This window comes from Montipora foliosa, chromosome 8 (assembly GCF_036669935.1).
Source record: "Montipora foliosa isolate CH-2021 chromosome 8, ASM3666993v2, whole genome shotgun sequence".
NCBI lineage: Eukaryota > Metazoa > Cnidaria > Anthozoa > Scleractinia > Acroporidae > Montipora > Montipora foliosa.
In genome coordinates this window covers 30,239,555-30,255,521 of record NC_090876.1, presented here as the reverse complement: position 1 = coordinate 30,255,521, position 15,967 = coordinate 30,239,555, and positions in this window count along the sequence as shown.

The following is a 15,967-nucleotide window of genomic DNA, read 5'->3' as shown; positions in this document are numbered from 1 at the left end:
TAAAGAAGTGAAATTGCGTTTACTCAGTAATGACATTGAAAGTTTTTTGAACTGTAAATTTCATCGGTGTCATTACAATTGCATGATGCGCACTTACGAGCTCCAACTGGAACAAAGATGGCTGTTTCAGCAAATATATGCCTAGAATGAGAAAATGTCAATGTCTTTTCTTTTCTCCTTTTCTTGCTTTTGTGATGGGGCGCCATAGACTGTGGAACTTGACACAGTTTTTTCTGACAACGCCACCCAATGCCAAAATCGTTACGGTGCTTCAGGCATATGGTCATCAAAAGGTGCTCATCATGCATATCAAAAATGCCTGCGATAGACAATAGAATGTAAAATATATGTAAAAATTACTTGTAAAAGAGTGCGACTCGCATTTTGCTTTTACCGCCTGAAATGCACGTTGTTACCACTGGTTAATCGGTTAATATATCCCCTTTCACTTGCAAACATTTCAAGTGCAGCTTTATAAGATGACAAACAGTGTCCCCCAATTAGTGTGATAAGTGCTAGAGAAGAAATTAGGACAAATAAATAAAAAGTCATTTATTTATTTTTTAAACAAAACGCTTGACCTTATCCTTCTCTCGCGTAATGTTTTGTGGCGCAAACTCCAATGAACTGTAAAAAAGAGGTGTGAGCTTCGTCGGTGTTTCTATTAAAACGATTCGTGATAATAATAGGTAACTAGCAGTAAAACTACTGTAAGCTGCGTCCGTGTTTCTGTCGAGACAATTGTGATAATAATAGGTAACTAGCAGTAAAACAATCAATTGTGATAATAATAGGTAACTAGCTAGCAGTAAAACTGACTAGTTTGAGCTGCGTCAGTGTTTCTAATGAAACAGTTGTGATCAAAAAGTATGTTTTAGGGACCATTCATTTTTAAGAAAGGGGGGGGGGGGGGGCCGGAGGAATTTAATGGGTTCAAGAAAAATTTACACTGTAAAAAGGGGTGGTTCACTTCATATTTTCTTGTCATTAGTAAGGGAAGGTCACTGAGAAAAATAATATAGAGGGGGTGGGCCACTTTTTTATCTTGAAAGGCAAGAGAAGGGGCTAAACAGTTTTTAACTGGTGCTCTTTACGATTCCTCCGCCCCCCCCCCCCCCTCCAAAAAAAACATGAATGGTCCCTTATACCGTAAAAGTGATGGCAGAGAAATCACTGACGTTTCGGACATAAGTCCTTCGTCTGAGTAAAGAGAAAGGAAGGTTATATATAAAAAGAAGAAATCAATAAAAGAGTGAATAAAGATAATTTTTTAGGGAAAATACTTTTTTTTCAATATATGACCGTGTCGCATCTTTTTCCAGCTCTTCTAGAAATCTACTCACATGGACTTTGAACTTTGTCCAACGTGTTGGCTAGTCCTGGACAACAAGGTATGTGCCAAAGCAGACTGAGTACGAGGTTCAGTACATTACTAGAGTAACTATTAAATTAAATAACGGCTGATCGAACACTGTTAACCTTAAACAGCGTACTTACTAGAATAAGATAAGGAAAGACTTTGAAGAGTAGAGCAGATTTCGTATGACTGTGAAAAGGTCAGGGCGCAGACGCGGTTACGGCGCGGCAAGGCAAGGCAAATAAAACATAGACATCACGGTCGCGGCAAGGACCTTTTCACGGTCATACGAAATCTGCTCTATCGCCTAAGCTCAACCAACAAGGTTAACTAGATTACTTAGTAACAATAGCGTTAACTGCAACACATTTATTCACTCTTAGATATAGTCAGAGGTTCATGATATAGTGGTTTCTTTTCTTTCTTCTTCTCTATCTAACCACGCTTTCTAAACCTTCCTTTCTCTTTAAGTTTTCTTTACCCCTATCATGGACTAGCATTTGAAGAGTTAGTAAGTTCTCTCTTATTTTTACGGTTTTTTTATTAGAACTGTCAAAAACCTCATTATATGCACAAAGACTAAAACTTACCCGCCCTGGCTAGAAGAAGTTGTACTTCATTTTGCAAGCCGCAGTTCACGAAACTTGCTTCTAAGATCTTCGTGAAATGGTCTTCAATGGACCTACAACACTCCACCAAAGGAACCTGTTCCGTACTAGTGGGATATTTGGGACTAAGCCTGCATTTACCTCCGACCAGAGCTGCATACTCACAAGCGTTGCCGTCCATGTCGAAGAGCGAACAGAGATCTACACGAAAATTAGCGAGCGAGTTGAAAAATGTTCATTGCACAATATTTTGCGAGTGGTTGGAATATATTGCCAAATATGTCCGTATTTGATGTAGTTAATGAGTTAAACAAACAAATCGTACCTACTTTTTGTTTGCTTTGTGAGAATTTACACCACCAAGTATATGTGGGCTTCCTGTATCCTTATGTCACGTAATGCTCATTCCATGACATACTGCTTTGCAAAAGATGCCCATATATTGCCATGTTTCCGCCTATATTCCAAAGGATCTCCGGTACCAAGGGCACCGAGCACGTAGCTAAAGGTACGGACATGAATATTTTGTAGTCTGGTTATAGTTTTCAAACGTTTTTGTAGAAAAATTTGATAGGGGAAATAATTACTCGAGTCAAACTTGACCGTGTTAACACAAACAACGTACTGCAATCCGAGGTCTGAATCAAGTTTTATACTCTTGCAATTTTTATTTTAATTAAGAAACCAGCAAAGGATAGTCTTAATTGTATTTCAATCTGGTTGTTAGCCATAGAAATGGTAAAATAAAGTATATTTGTATTGAATCTTTGTTCGAGTTATTGCCTGGCAGTCGCGTGACCGCGTGGTGAAAAGGTCAAATTTCAGTCAAGTGGTACTTGCATTTCGCTTCACTAAAAATCAGAAAGTGGTGCCTTGTGTTTTGAAATTAGATTTTAGACCTTCAAAGAATGCTCTTTCACATGATATAAGTTTAATTGCAAAAACTCATGTATCGGATGCGTTTTTTAGCACTTGAATTCGGGCGAAAATTCGCTCCTAAAACGATATCCGAATTACGAAAATATTGAAAAATCTGCCAAAAATTCACATTAAAATCTTTTGCTCCCAAAACACATCAAAATGTTGCTCAGGATATCCTTAATCAAATGAGCTATTAGTGGTCTGGATTGTATTTAGCGTAGAAACAAAACAAACTCGTTTCTTGAACCCCTTTCAAGCCTCCGAAAAAAGCTCAGGACGAAGGCATATAGCTGCCCAAACTAAAATGTCGCATAACTTCCAAAATATTTATCTGATCGAGCTCAAATTTGTATTTTCATGAATAGGTCATTGAGGACTATCTTGGGAATTTTTTTCGTATTTTTCGATTTTTTCATATTTCCCGGCCTGGTCGACATTTACAGAAATCCACTCTTAATATCTCAAAAGCACTGAAATTTTCCACCAGGACCCTACCAACGAGAACAGTGAAGTCAGACAGTAATAAATTCTGGTCATTAAAGCTGGGAAGGAAGGCGCTGTTTGGTACATCTTCAAGATCGGCTATTGGTGAATCATCTGCTAAATGGGTGGGATTCACGCGGTCCATGTACGCATTGTGATTACACCAGTGAAAATCTCTATTCTGATCATGTGATGTCATATTTGAAGCCAGAACTTTAAGGTCCACATTATCCAGTTGAAGCTGCTACGTCGATTTTCAAAAAGGTTCTTTTTTTCTTCATAAACGCTGAACAGGGATACATCTGCTGCTGTAATCTGTTCTTCTACATTTGCACCTGCTGCAGTCAATTGGACCAATTCCTCTTTTCTCCTCTCAAGGTCACAACCTTGTTGCACGAGTTTAGAACATTTTTCAAGATGGGCAGTAATGTTACCTTTCCAGCTTTTAATAGCGAGATCAAAATTCTCTCCAAGAAGATCTAGCGCCTTGTTAATGCTTTTTGGGGACATTGTGACACCAAGTTTGTTGAGCCTAACAAGAGCCTGAAACAGAACCAAAAATACTTTTTTAACTTGTTGCTCCAAATAATACATGCCAACCCACTCCCTAGAGGGCATGTTATTATTATTATTATTATTATTATTATTATTATTATTATTATTATTATTATTATCATTATTATTATCATTATTATTATCATTATCATCATTATAATCATTTAAACTGTCATCCATCTAGAAATGAGCAGTTTCACTTATAACTTAGTAAATTATTAATATATTTTTTGCAAACTTCTAACGTACATAGATATGTACAAGCCATTAAGGACTCTAAAAGACACCCATTAATTTACTTTCCTTTCAAAAACATGAAAAAACTCTAGAACAACAAATGAGCTACAGTATGTTCTTTGCCATACGGGTAATTACTAATATTGGTGACTGATAACGTCCTGGACCACGATTACTGAAATAATGTTTATGATTCAAGTATGTCCAAACTAGCTATCGAACCACAACGAGGAAAACAAACAACTTCGTGCTTACCCCTTTCGAAGTCCTTCTGACCTTGAGAATGGTGCTGATGACATAAGGAACCAAGGTCATGCCCTTGTCGCGGTTTTTGAGCAAGACAGCGGCCGCAGTACAAAGACCAGGGTACCTTTCAGTTGATTCAGGGTCACTGCTTTTAGAAAGTGACCTTGGATCGGCCGAAGCCAAGAGAAGACGATAAAATAGCGGCGACTTTTCACGAATTTCTTGTCCTACGGCACGTTAAGAGAAATTTAAAACGTTGTCCTCTGTTGCCGTTCTTAACAGCATAGGGTTTGTCTTTGAACACAATCTCTTACATTCAGTGTTCACATCAGAACAAAGACCATCTTCTACGGCTTGTCTAAGCGCAGCACTATCCATAACCGCATCTGCGATAGATTTGCAACCGCTTCCCCTGGCCAAAGCTTTTCCGAGCTGATGAAGATCCTGAGGCAACACTCCAATTTTTCTTCCCGACTCGTAAGTCACTATTGCCTAAAATTTGGAATGACACTGCCTTTATTATAATGCCTAAAAGCGGTTTGACCTGCACGTTTTATCAAAGCAATGTCAACGGACTAATTAAGGATGAGTTCAATTGACCGTACTCCAGAATAGGAATACGTGGAATACAAGTTAGAAATCCTTCGTTTTTAAGGAGATTTACATCAAAATTGTCAAACACCTGCTAAAATGCTATTTTAAACATATCTTTCTTATCCTTGTTGCTTCAAAACACCAAACATGCCGTTCTAAATCATTACTCCACATATTCTTATTCCGGAATAGGGTCAATCAAACACACCCTAAATTTTATCACTTACCTGGACGTGACAAATATTCCCCTAGCAATTGCCATCAGAAATGTTTCTTTCCTGCAAAGGTACAATTTGAAGATGCCAAAGCAATGGTAACTGATCTGGGCCGGGATTTGGTTTTGGTTGAATCTCTGTGAATGACAAGCATTTTGCAGCCTTTCCCCTTCCTTGATCTGTCACGTGGCGAAGCGATTTCGACGGCGCAGAGACACTTGGCGAAATTCTGGAGTCCGAAGGAACACAACGTTTTGTTCGGTTGTTTGTTGTGAACTTTTCTTGCAATGATTGTTGAAGAGATTTTGCATCTTCAAGGATCTTTTCAAGGCGCTTTAGGTCTCGATAACAGCGTTCGTTTCAGATGTAACTGTCCACATTTATACTTGACAGAGGGACATTCAATACACTGGAAATTCTTCCTGGCAAATCAAAAACTTTTCCATTTAATTTGGTCCGCTTCCGAGAATCAGTCAGTTCGGACCCACAGAAGACGCAACCACTATTCAAATTAATTTTTTTCGTAGTATCATCACTTTTACCTTTACCATCCATTCGAAGGTCAAAGAAATTTGACTATATGTCCCAATGTGCAGAATTCGAAAGTCATTTGGTTGGGCCAAGGGAGCGCGCGAAGCAATTTTGCGCCAAATAAACAAAAATTTAAGTCTGATTTCACTTCCATCGGATGCGCATAAATTATCATTTTTTTCAATTACGTCACAGACAAGGTCAACCGGTCACGCGTCCAGCCTCTTCTCGGGGAGAATCAAAGACTGGACTCGAGTGAGTGGCGGAAATCGAGCCTAGTAAAAAGGTGGACTGGCTACTAGCACACGATTAGCCAATCAGATTCAAGGATTTAGATTTCCGGCCCACCAAGATGTTTCAGAAAAAAATGAATCATGATATGTCAAACTGGATTGAAACCAGCAAAAAATGCAGAAGGAAAACATCTTCCAAACCGTTTCTCCATCTGAACACGAAAAGTGTTGACTGTGTAAGAACTATAGTTGATGTAGTATGGCCGTTTAGCTGCGTTGAGCCACAGAAAGCGCGCAAAAAATGAAGCCTTGTTTATGTTTACGTGAGTTAACCTGGGTTGAATGTGCAATTTAATCGAAAAACCAAGTTGATTTTTGGTAACATTTGCTCTTAACTCTTCACAGATTTGCCTTGAGGAAACGTATGCTGTGTTGCGGATTCTATTGCTTGAGCTTCAAAAACCTCCTTGTAGAGATTAGCAACGACCGTGGAAACCGGGCTCCCCATGGCTGCTCCTTCTCTCTATTCGCAGATATACTACAAATACGTAGATCTTAATACGAAATCTAAGAGGTCCATAATGTGGGCAGGTGTCAGTGTCGTGCGATCAGCAAGGCATTGGTCGCTCATCCTTTCATCCTTTTAGAGAAGAAACTAACCTGTATTGCTGATATCAATTGACTCTGAGTATGTTCCCCAGTCTCTAACAAACTTCTCGGAATTTTTCAGTTGGGTGTAAAACTAGAGATATGGAATTCAGCAATAATAGATACTATTATGCCTCCAATTCTCAATTAAGTTACCCGAACTCGTGATAGCCTTTTTAACATAATAGCTGAGCAGAACTTGAGCCAGGGACAAACGAACAGTCATTAATGACACAAAAGAACCTAAGAGGCCTGCATGAGCTACAAACCTAGACATGTATAATGTCATATTTGGTTCTTTTTCCCATTTGTCTCAAAACTATCTCGATGTTTATAAAAGCTATCGAAGTTGATGCCATTCATGTTCAATGTCCAGGATCCAGTCAGCCCTTTAAAATTATTAAACCATGTGCTGAATTCGAAGGAAAATCCTCAGCAAAAAATTTTGAAAGCTAAAACTTTGAGTGTTAGCCCTTCATCAGAAGCCACTTGCCTATTTCCTGATGTGCACGTTTTCACAATCTCTTTTTGTTGAATTAACTTCATATCCCAAAAGTGCTCAGGAACACGAGAGTGCCAGGACTCTTACCTGGCTGAACCAGAAAGGATATACAACAATGCTTAAATCTATTACTAAAGATGATTATTATCTTTGTTGTATATCCAAGGAGCACTCAGGCACATTTCAGTGCCAGGACTCCTACCTGGCTGAACCAGAAAGGATATAAAACAATGCATTAATCTAGGGCTACACATGATTATTCTTTTTTTGTTGTATATCCCAGGAGCACTCAGGCACATTTCATTGCCAGGACTCCTACCAGGCTGAACCAGAAAGGATATACAACAATGCTTAAATCTATGACCAAAGATGATTATTATCTTTGTTGTATATCCAAGGAGCACTCAGGCACATTTCAGTGCCAGAACTCCTACCTGGCTGAACCAGAAAAGATATACAAGAATGCTTAAATCTATGACTATTACTAAAGATGATTATTATCTTTGTTGTATATCCCAGGAGCACTCAGGCACATTTCAGTGCCAGGACTCCTACCTGGCTGAAGCAGAAAGGATATACAACAATGCGTTAATCTACGGCTAAACATGATTATTATCTTTGTTGTATATCCCAGGAGCACTCAGGCACATTTCAGTGCCACAACTCCTACCTGGCTGAACTAGAAAGGATATACAACAATGCTTAAATCTATGACTAAAGATGATTATTATCTTTGTTGTATATCCCAGGAGCACTCAGGCACATTTCAGTGCCAGGACTCCTACCTGGCTGAACCAGAAAGGATATACAATAATGGTTAAATCTATGACTAAAGATGATTATCTTTGTTGTATATCCCAGGAGCACTCAGACACATTTCAGTGACAGGACTCCTACCTGGCTGAACCAGAAAGGATATACAACAATGCTTAAGTGCATTTGTCACAGTGAGCTGACCAGAGGGATAAAAATGAAAATAACCGATTTTGATGAAAACTGGTGGGATTACACTACTTCTTACGGTCGTTAATATGACACAGTTTTAGATTCATCAAACCTTTTCTTGACAAAACAAGGTAAGGTCAAAGGAAAAGCCTAAATTGTCGGCAATTTATCGCTACAGAAAGGCAAATATTGACATTTTTTAAACATGTATTTCACAACTTCAAGACGTAGCGAGTCACAATAAAGTTAAGGCCAGTGAAGAACTATACAAATTCTTTAAGGTTATGAAAAAATTAATTCTGTTTCTGTTGAACTTCATTTTAATAGTCTTCGGGAATAACCTGCCTTAGTTCGTAGGAGTGTTTTGCCATAAAAGCGGTGTTTTTCAAAATTTTTGAATTATGCAAATCTTCAGATGGGCGGAAAATCGAACGCATCCAAGAGCCAGCCCTGCGTGCAGTCTTCAAAACAACAACAGAGACATACAAGGAACTTCTTACGCATGCTAAGTTACCTATGCTATGGCCACCTCCTAGCATTGTTTCGAGCGTCGCTGGTAAAATACGAATCCCCAACCTGTCATCTGAGCCACATTCCCTCAAACGTAACGAACACTTTTGCCAAGTGAATCCCGTTTTCTCTCCTGCCATTAACGTTGCAGCCTCCTCAACACCCTCCTGTGAGCCATGTCCACGACCAAGTGGCCCTACTGATGACATCCAGCACAACTCCAGCGTGCACCTTAACCCAGAGAATGCACTCCTGCCAGACATCAGAGTCAAATTTCAGGAGCTCCATGATGACTACGACGAGGTCTTTGATCCCCAAATCAAGGGATACAGTGGTGCTGCAGGGTCCTTCGAAGCTCAAGTAAACATGGGCCCAGTCGAACCTCCTCAAAGGACAGGGCGGCTACCCCAATATGCCAGAGACAAACTAGTGGAGCTGCAAGACAAATTCGATCAACTTGAGGAACTGGGTGTATTCAAACGCCCCGAGGATATCAGCATTTCCATTGAGTATCTGAATCCATCCTTCTTGGTGAAGAAACAAAGTGGTGGTTACCGCCTGGTAACAGCATTTGCCGATGTGGGGCGATATAGTAAGCCCCAGCCATCAGTAATGCCTGACGTTGATTCCACTTTACCCCACATCGCGCAATGGAAACACCTGATTGCCACTGATTTGACGAGTGCCTTTTACAAATCTCCTTATCTCAGGACTCCACGAAGTACTGTGGTGTCGTCACACCTTTCAAAGGGGTTAGGGTATATGTACGCTCCGCAATGGGTATGCCTGGATCGGAAACAGCACTGGAAGAGCTCATGTGCCGCGTCCTCCGGAACCTGCTACAGGAGGGAATAGTCATCAAAATCGCGGACGACCTCTACTGTGGTGGAAACACCCCTTATGAACTGCTCGAAAATTGGAAGAAGGTCCTCTAGGCCCTTTACCAATGCGACTTACGCCTGTCTCCATCCAAGACTGTAGTTAATCCTACTTCTACCACAATTCTTGGATGGATCTGGAGGTTATTACTTGGTGTTACGGTGCAAGAATTTATGCTAATTAGTATATGCAATGTCTATGTCATATAATGAGAGTATCATGGAGTCATGGTTTCATAGGTTATGCTATGTCATATGGAATTTCTGACGGCACGATGTAGAGGCTCGGGTATTGTCTAGGGATTCTGGGGACTATTTAAGGTTTTTGGTGGGAAATGTTAATCATTCTACGTCAGTCAGTCAGTCTTCGGTTCACTTGCTTTAATTTTCCCTCTTTACAAGCAATTCTCTTCGTGTCACAATGTCGGACGTCTCCGAGGACGTTCAAGCCTTTATAAACCAATCGCTCGCAGATAACAATCAGCTTTTGCTAAATCAAATTACCAAACTAGTTTCTGATTCAGTGGAGAAAATTAAGCGTTCAAGTTCAGAGACCGCCGATGAGCAGCTACGAGAAATTAAGAAACTTCGTCTAGAAGAGCATAAGTCTTTCAATCGTTAAGTTCAAAGCTCACTCGAAGAAGTGCAATCCCATCTGGAAACAAATGCTGTGGATAAAGCAAAAGAAGCTCTTGCCCAAGGTACGCGCCTTCTCGACGAGAGGCAAAAGCTAGTTCTTTTGGCCGATAAATCGGAGTTTGGTTGGAAAACAGTCGAAGAATACACGCAACATGAGTTAGCTGAGGATGAGCAGGACGCTAAAAAGATCTGGCACGCTGAGGAAAGAGCAGAGAAAGCATTGAAGTCTCGTGCAGCAAAAAGGAAGCCGTTTAAGTCTTTGGTTACTCGCCCATCAACCTTTACAGCAAATTCTCGCCTTGGTCCAAAAAGTGTCCGGCCTTCCACTTCCTTTACTCTGTGGAGAAATCAATCGTCAAATTTTCAGCGTCCCGCAGATTTTTCTCTCAGACCTGGCAACTGCTTTGCTTGCGGCAAGTTTGGGCATTGGAGGTCGGAGTGTCCACAACGTGGCTCCACAGCAAGTGGTAGTAAGTCTAATGATAGGTGACTAGACCAAGAGGAAGAATGTAAGTTACAATTTCCTTGTATATGTGTACCGTTCGATGCTGAACACGAGCTCTGTGTGGGTGAACAGGACAGCGAAAACTTTGATTTTCGGTCAGATGACGATCATAATGTCTCTTCGCTTCCTTCGGTCAAAAGAAGGCTAATTAAATCCGTAAATTATTGGAAGTCCATCGGTGCCCCTCAATTCATGTTGGATATTATCAATGGCGGTTATAAAATCCCATTCATCACCACACCACCTCCTTGTAAATTTAGAAATAATGCCTCTGCTCGCAAAGAATCTGACTTTGTAACTGAAGCTGTTTTAGGGCTCCTACACGATAACCGCGTTGAGGAACTCGATGCTGCACCCGAAATAGTGAATCCGTTGTCGGTTTCTGTGCAAAACACCGGGAAAAAAAGGCTGATCTTGGATTTAAGGCACATTAATCTTCATGTGTTCAAGCAAAAATTTAAGTGCGAAGGTTTGCATACCATTAAGGACATATTTTCGAGGAACTGTTTTGTCTTTTCGTTCGATTTAAAATCCGGTTACCACCATGTGGATATCTTTGTTGAGCATCGCAAGTATTTGGCATTCTCGTGGGACTTCGGTACGGGGCATGCGAGATATTTTCAGTTCACCGTCCTTCCATTCGGCCTTTCTAGCGCCCCTTTCATTTTCACAAAACTATTAAGGCCCTTGCAAAACCATTGGAGATCGCATGGGATTCCAATAGCAATTTTCTTCTATGACACTGTCGGAGCGGGTGGCACATCCAAAATTGCACGGGCTAATAGTGCCAAAGTCCAATCTGATCTTGCTCTGTGTGGTTTTTTGGTCAATCCCGAAAAGTCTGATTGGGAGCCCAAGACACGGTTTTCGTGGATCGGCTACACCATCGATACACAAATAGGGTTAATTCATGCCAACGAGGAGAGAATTCAGAAGCTTAGTTCTGAGCTTGAGCAAATATGAGCTAATTTGCAATTATCGGATCTTGTTCATGTCAGGCTTTTAGCATCTATTGTTGGTCAAATAATTTCCTTGTCAGCAAGTTGTGGCAGCGTGACACAAATTATGACCAGATATCTGCACATTATCATAAATTCTCGGCGCTCGTGGAATTCGGAAGCTTTTCTCAACATTCAAGGGAAAGAGGAGCTTTTGTTCTGGAAAAACAATCTGAGAGCTTTAAACGGCGTTTTGTTTTGGGCGCCCCCGTTTATTCCTTCCAAATTAGTGTTTTCTGATGCCTCATCCATGGGTTGTGCGGCTTTTATTCAGGGCTCTGGCCTCGTGTTTCACACAAATTGGTCACTAGAAGAGTCACAAAAGTCCTCTACCTGGAGGGAGCTTGCTACAATAAAGCTATTGCTGGAAGCATTTGACCATGATATTGCAGGTCACAGGTTGCGCTGGTACACAGACAATCAAAACGTTGTTAGGGTGATTCGGCTCGGAAGTATGATTAAAGAATTACATGAGCTTGCATTGGATATCTTTTTCTTCCTTTCTAAACATAGGGAAAATCAGTTGGATGTGGACTGGATTCCACGCGATCAGAATGTTGCCGCTGATCGCCTAAGTAGGATTACCGATTACGACGATTATTCGGTCCATGATGATGTTTTCAAGCGGCTAGACGCGCTTTGGGGTCCGCATTCCATAGATAGATTTGCTTGTAGCTATAATGTGAAGCTACCCAGGTTCAATTCACGGTTTCTACAACCAGGTTCGGAAGCAGTTGACGCATTTTCCTGGGCCTTAGAGAACAATTGGGTAGTACCCCCAGTGACCCTCATTGGTAGAGTTTTAAGGCACATGCGAGACTGTAAGGCTTTCGGAACTCTTATCGTTCCTATGTGGAAGTCCGCCTATTTTTGGACCTTGTTATGCGAAGATGGCGTGCACTTTAATTCGTTCATCCACGCATGGGTTCTTCTCCCCAGTAGACTAGATTTGTTTGTGCCAGGAAAGGCGAGAAATAGGTTGTTTGGCACCAAAGCGTTCAAATCTTGTTGTTTAGCCCTTCCAATTGATTATCGGGCACTTAAGGGTCGGACCCCGAAGGGATTTTGCACTACACCCTCTGGTCACTGTACTATTTGTTCGGGTTAGGGCCTGATTGTATAGCTCTAGCGTCATCTACCGTTAATGCTACATAATTGGAGATAGGTTGTTCAAATCCCTCTGCCTCTGGTGCTGCTTAGCGCATATTGGGTGTGATGCCCTACAGCAAAGTGACGAAAACTGTAAGATTCAGAAGGTATAGGAAGGTCGGAGGTGTTGGCTCCTACATTGGAGGCCAGTAAATAGAGTTTAATTCTCGGAGAATGGCTGTTAAGAGACTTTGATAGCCCACTGAAGGGCAGACATTTTTCACATTCTGTCTCAGACTGATTTGTTGAATGCACCACCCGGTGGTGTTGGCTCCTACATTGGAGGTCGTTAGCGAAGAGATTTAATTGTGAGAGAGTGTTTTGTTAAGCAGCCCTTACGTTGGGCTGGTGAGGAGATCGGCAGGGTCAAGCCTTGGCGGCGCTAGTCTGTGTATAGTGACTCTGTAGTCCTATGTTACACACACCCCCGATGGTGTTAGATTTAGGCATGGCATATTCAAACTTCTTCTGACGGTGCCTTCGATGGCTTTCGCTCGACCGTATCTGTCTTTTAAATACTGTTAGTGATGACTTATCAAATGTACTGATTTGTACTTTTCACTTTTCCTCTTGTTCTCTCCCCTTTCATGACTGCTTTTATAGACATTTTCTGCGCAGGAGTGTGGGCGGACCTGGCCAAGTTGAAGGATCCTTCTCTTAGGCAACTGGCCTCAAGGCTCCAGTCGTCAGTTGTGGCATCCAAGGCTGCAGGCACCACAGATGCCTATCGGAGAGTGTTCCTTAGATGGAGAAACTTCGCAAGATCAAAGGATGAAATTCAAGAATTTCGAGCCAAAACGGAGCATGTCGCCTTGTACCTCCAACATCTTATGGACACGACACGTTCCCATACTGCAGTAGACTCGGCTATTTATGCCATTCAATGGGCCCATGGCCTAGCAGGAATTCCCTCCCCAACAGATAGTCCTATTATTCATGGGTTGAGGCAGACTGCCAAAAGGTTAAGCAGAACTCGAGTAGTCAATAAGAAAGAGCCCATTTCCGTAGATATGATCAAGAGCCTTGTCAATCGTTCAAATTTAGAAAATCTGCTCGATTTAAGAAACTTGTGTATATTTTTGTTAGCTTATTCAGGATTTTTTAGGATCGACGAGGCTCTCCATATAAAGTACGGAGACATCTGTTTCCATGACAATTACGTGGCCATTAATTTTGTCAAAAGCAAGACAGATCAACTCAGAAAGGGTAACAAACTAGTTATTGCCAAAGGCTCAGAATCGGGCACTTGTCCAGTAAAGATGTTCAGCAGATATCTTGCTAGGATTAAACAAGATCCTCTTGAGCACGATAATTACATTTTTAGACCTTTACTTAAAACCCGTACTGGGCATAAGCTAGTATTGGTTAACAAACCACTTAGTTATTCAGCAATAAGAGATCACTTTAAAGCTTCCTTTAAAGACATCGTCCCGGATATTTCCCGTTTTGGTACTCATTCATTGAGGGTAGGGGTGCTTCTGCGGCCGCCAACACAGGAGTTAATGATCGACTTTTTCAAAGGCACGGCCGATGGAAAACAGCTTCCGCCAAGAATGGATATGTAGATGAAAACTTAGAATCCAGATTAACCGTCTCAAAAATGTTGGGTATCTAGTTTTCGCTTTCCCTTTCTTTGTCTCTCTATATGTAGTGTGCTCTAGATGACTGACTGGCTCATCCTAATAAACTATTTCACATTGATTGTCTCGGGTTTAGTGTAGGCAGAATATAATGATAGTATCATAGGGTCCGTGGTGTCAATAGTTTTATGGTTTCATAGAGTTCATGGTGTCAATGGTTTCATGTGTTTCGAGGTGTCAATGGTTTTATGGTTTCATAGGGTTCGTGGTTTCATGGTTTCATAGTTGCATGTGTTTCGTGGTTTCATAGGTTTCGTGGTGTCAATGGTTTCATGGTTTCATGTGTTTCGTGGTTTCATAGGTTTCGTTGTGTAAATGGTTTCAGGGTTTCATAGGTTTCATGGTGTCAATAGTGTCAATGGTTTCATAGGTTTCTTGGTGTCAAGCGTTTCATAGTTTCATAGGTTTGGTGGTTTCAAGGGTTTCATGGTTTCATAGGTTTCTTGGTGTCAAGAGTTTCATAGTTTCATAGGTTTCGTGGTTTCAAGGGCTTCATGGTTTGATAGGTTTCGTGGTGTCTATGGTTTCATGGTCATTCATAGGTTTCGTGGTGTCAATGGTTTCATGTGTTTCTTGGTGTCAATGGATTTATAGGTTTTGTGAAGTCAATAGTTTCATAGTTTCATGTGTTTCGTGGTTTCTTGTTGTCAGTGGTTTCATGGTTTCCTGGGTTTCGTGGTTTTAATGGTTTCATAGTTTCATGTGTTTCGTGGTATCATAGGTTTCGTGGTGTCAATGGTCTAATGGTTTACTAGGTTTCGCGGTGTCAATGGTTTCATAGTTTCATAGGTTTCGTCGTGTCATTGGTTTCATGGTTTCATAGGTTTCGTGGTTTTAATGGTTTCATAGTTTAATGTGTTTCGTGGTATCATAGGTTTCGTGATGTCAATGTTTTCATAGTTTCATAGGTTTCGTGGTGTCAATGGTTTTGTGGTTTCATTGGTTTCGTGGTGTCAATGGTTTCGTGGTTTCATCGCTCTCGTGGTGTCAAAGGTTTGATGGTTTCATGGTTTCATAGGTTTCGTGGTGTCAGTGGTTTCATAGTTTTATAGGTTTCGTGGTGTCAATGGTTTCATGGTTTTATGTGTTTCGTGGTTTCATTGGTTTTGTGGTCTCTGTAGTTTCATGGTTTCACAGGTTTCGTGGTGTCATTAGTTCCATGGTTTCATAGGTTTCGTGGTGTCAATGGTTTCATAGTTTCATAGGTTTCGTTGTGTCAATGGTGTTGTGGTTTGATAGATTTCGCGGTTAAGGGTTTCAAGGTTTGATAGGTTTCGTAGTGTCAATGATTTCATGGTTTCATAGGTTTCGTGGTTTCTTGTTGTCAGTGGTTTCATGGTTTCCTAGGTTTCGTGGTGTCAATGGTTTCATGGTTTCATAGATTTCACGGTGTCAGTCCTGACGGAATCTTTAAGAAAACTCTTCAATTTCTTTTACCAAAAAAGTGCTTTTATCACCCCAAAAAGCATGCAAACACCGTCATTGTTTGCACTCTGTGGCCAATAAGAAGGCTAGAATTTCTGATGCCCTACGCGGGTAACATGTAATGTTTAAGTTCCAAGAAAATATCTGG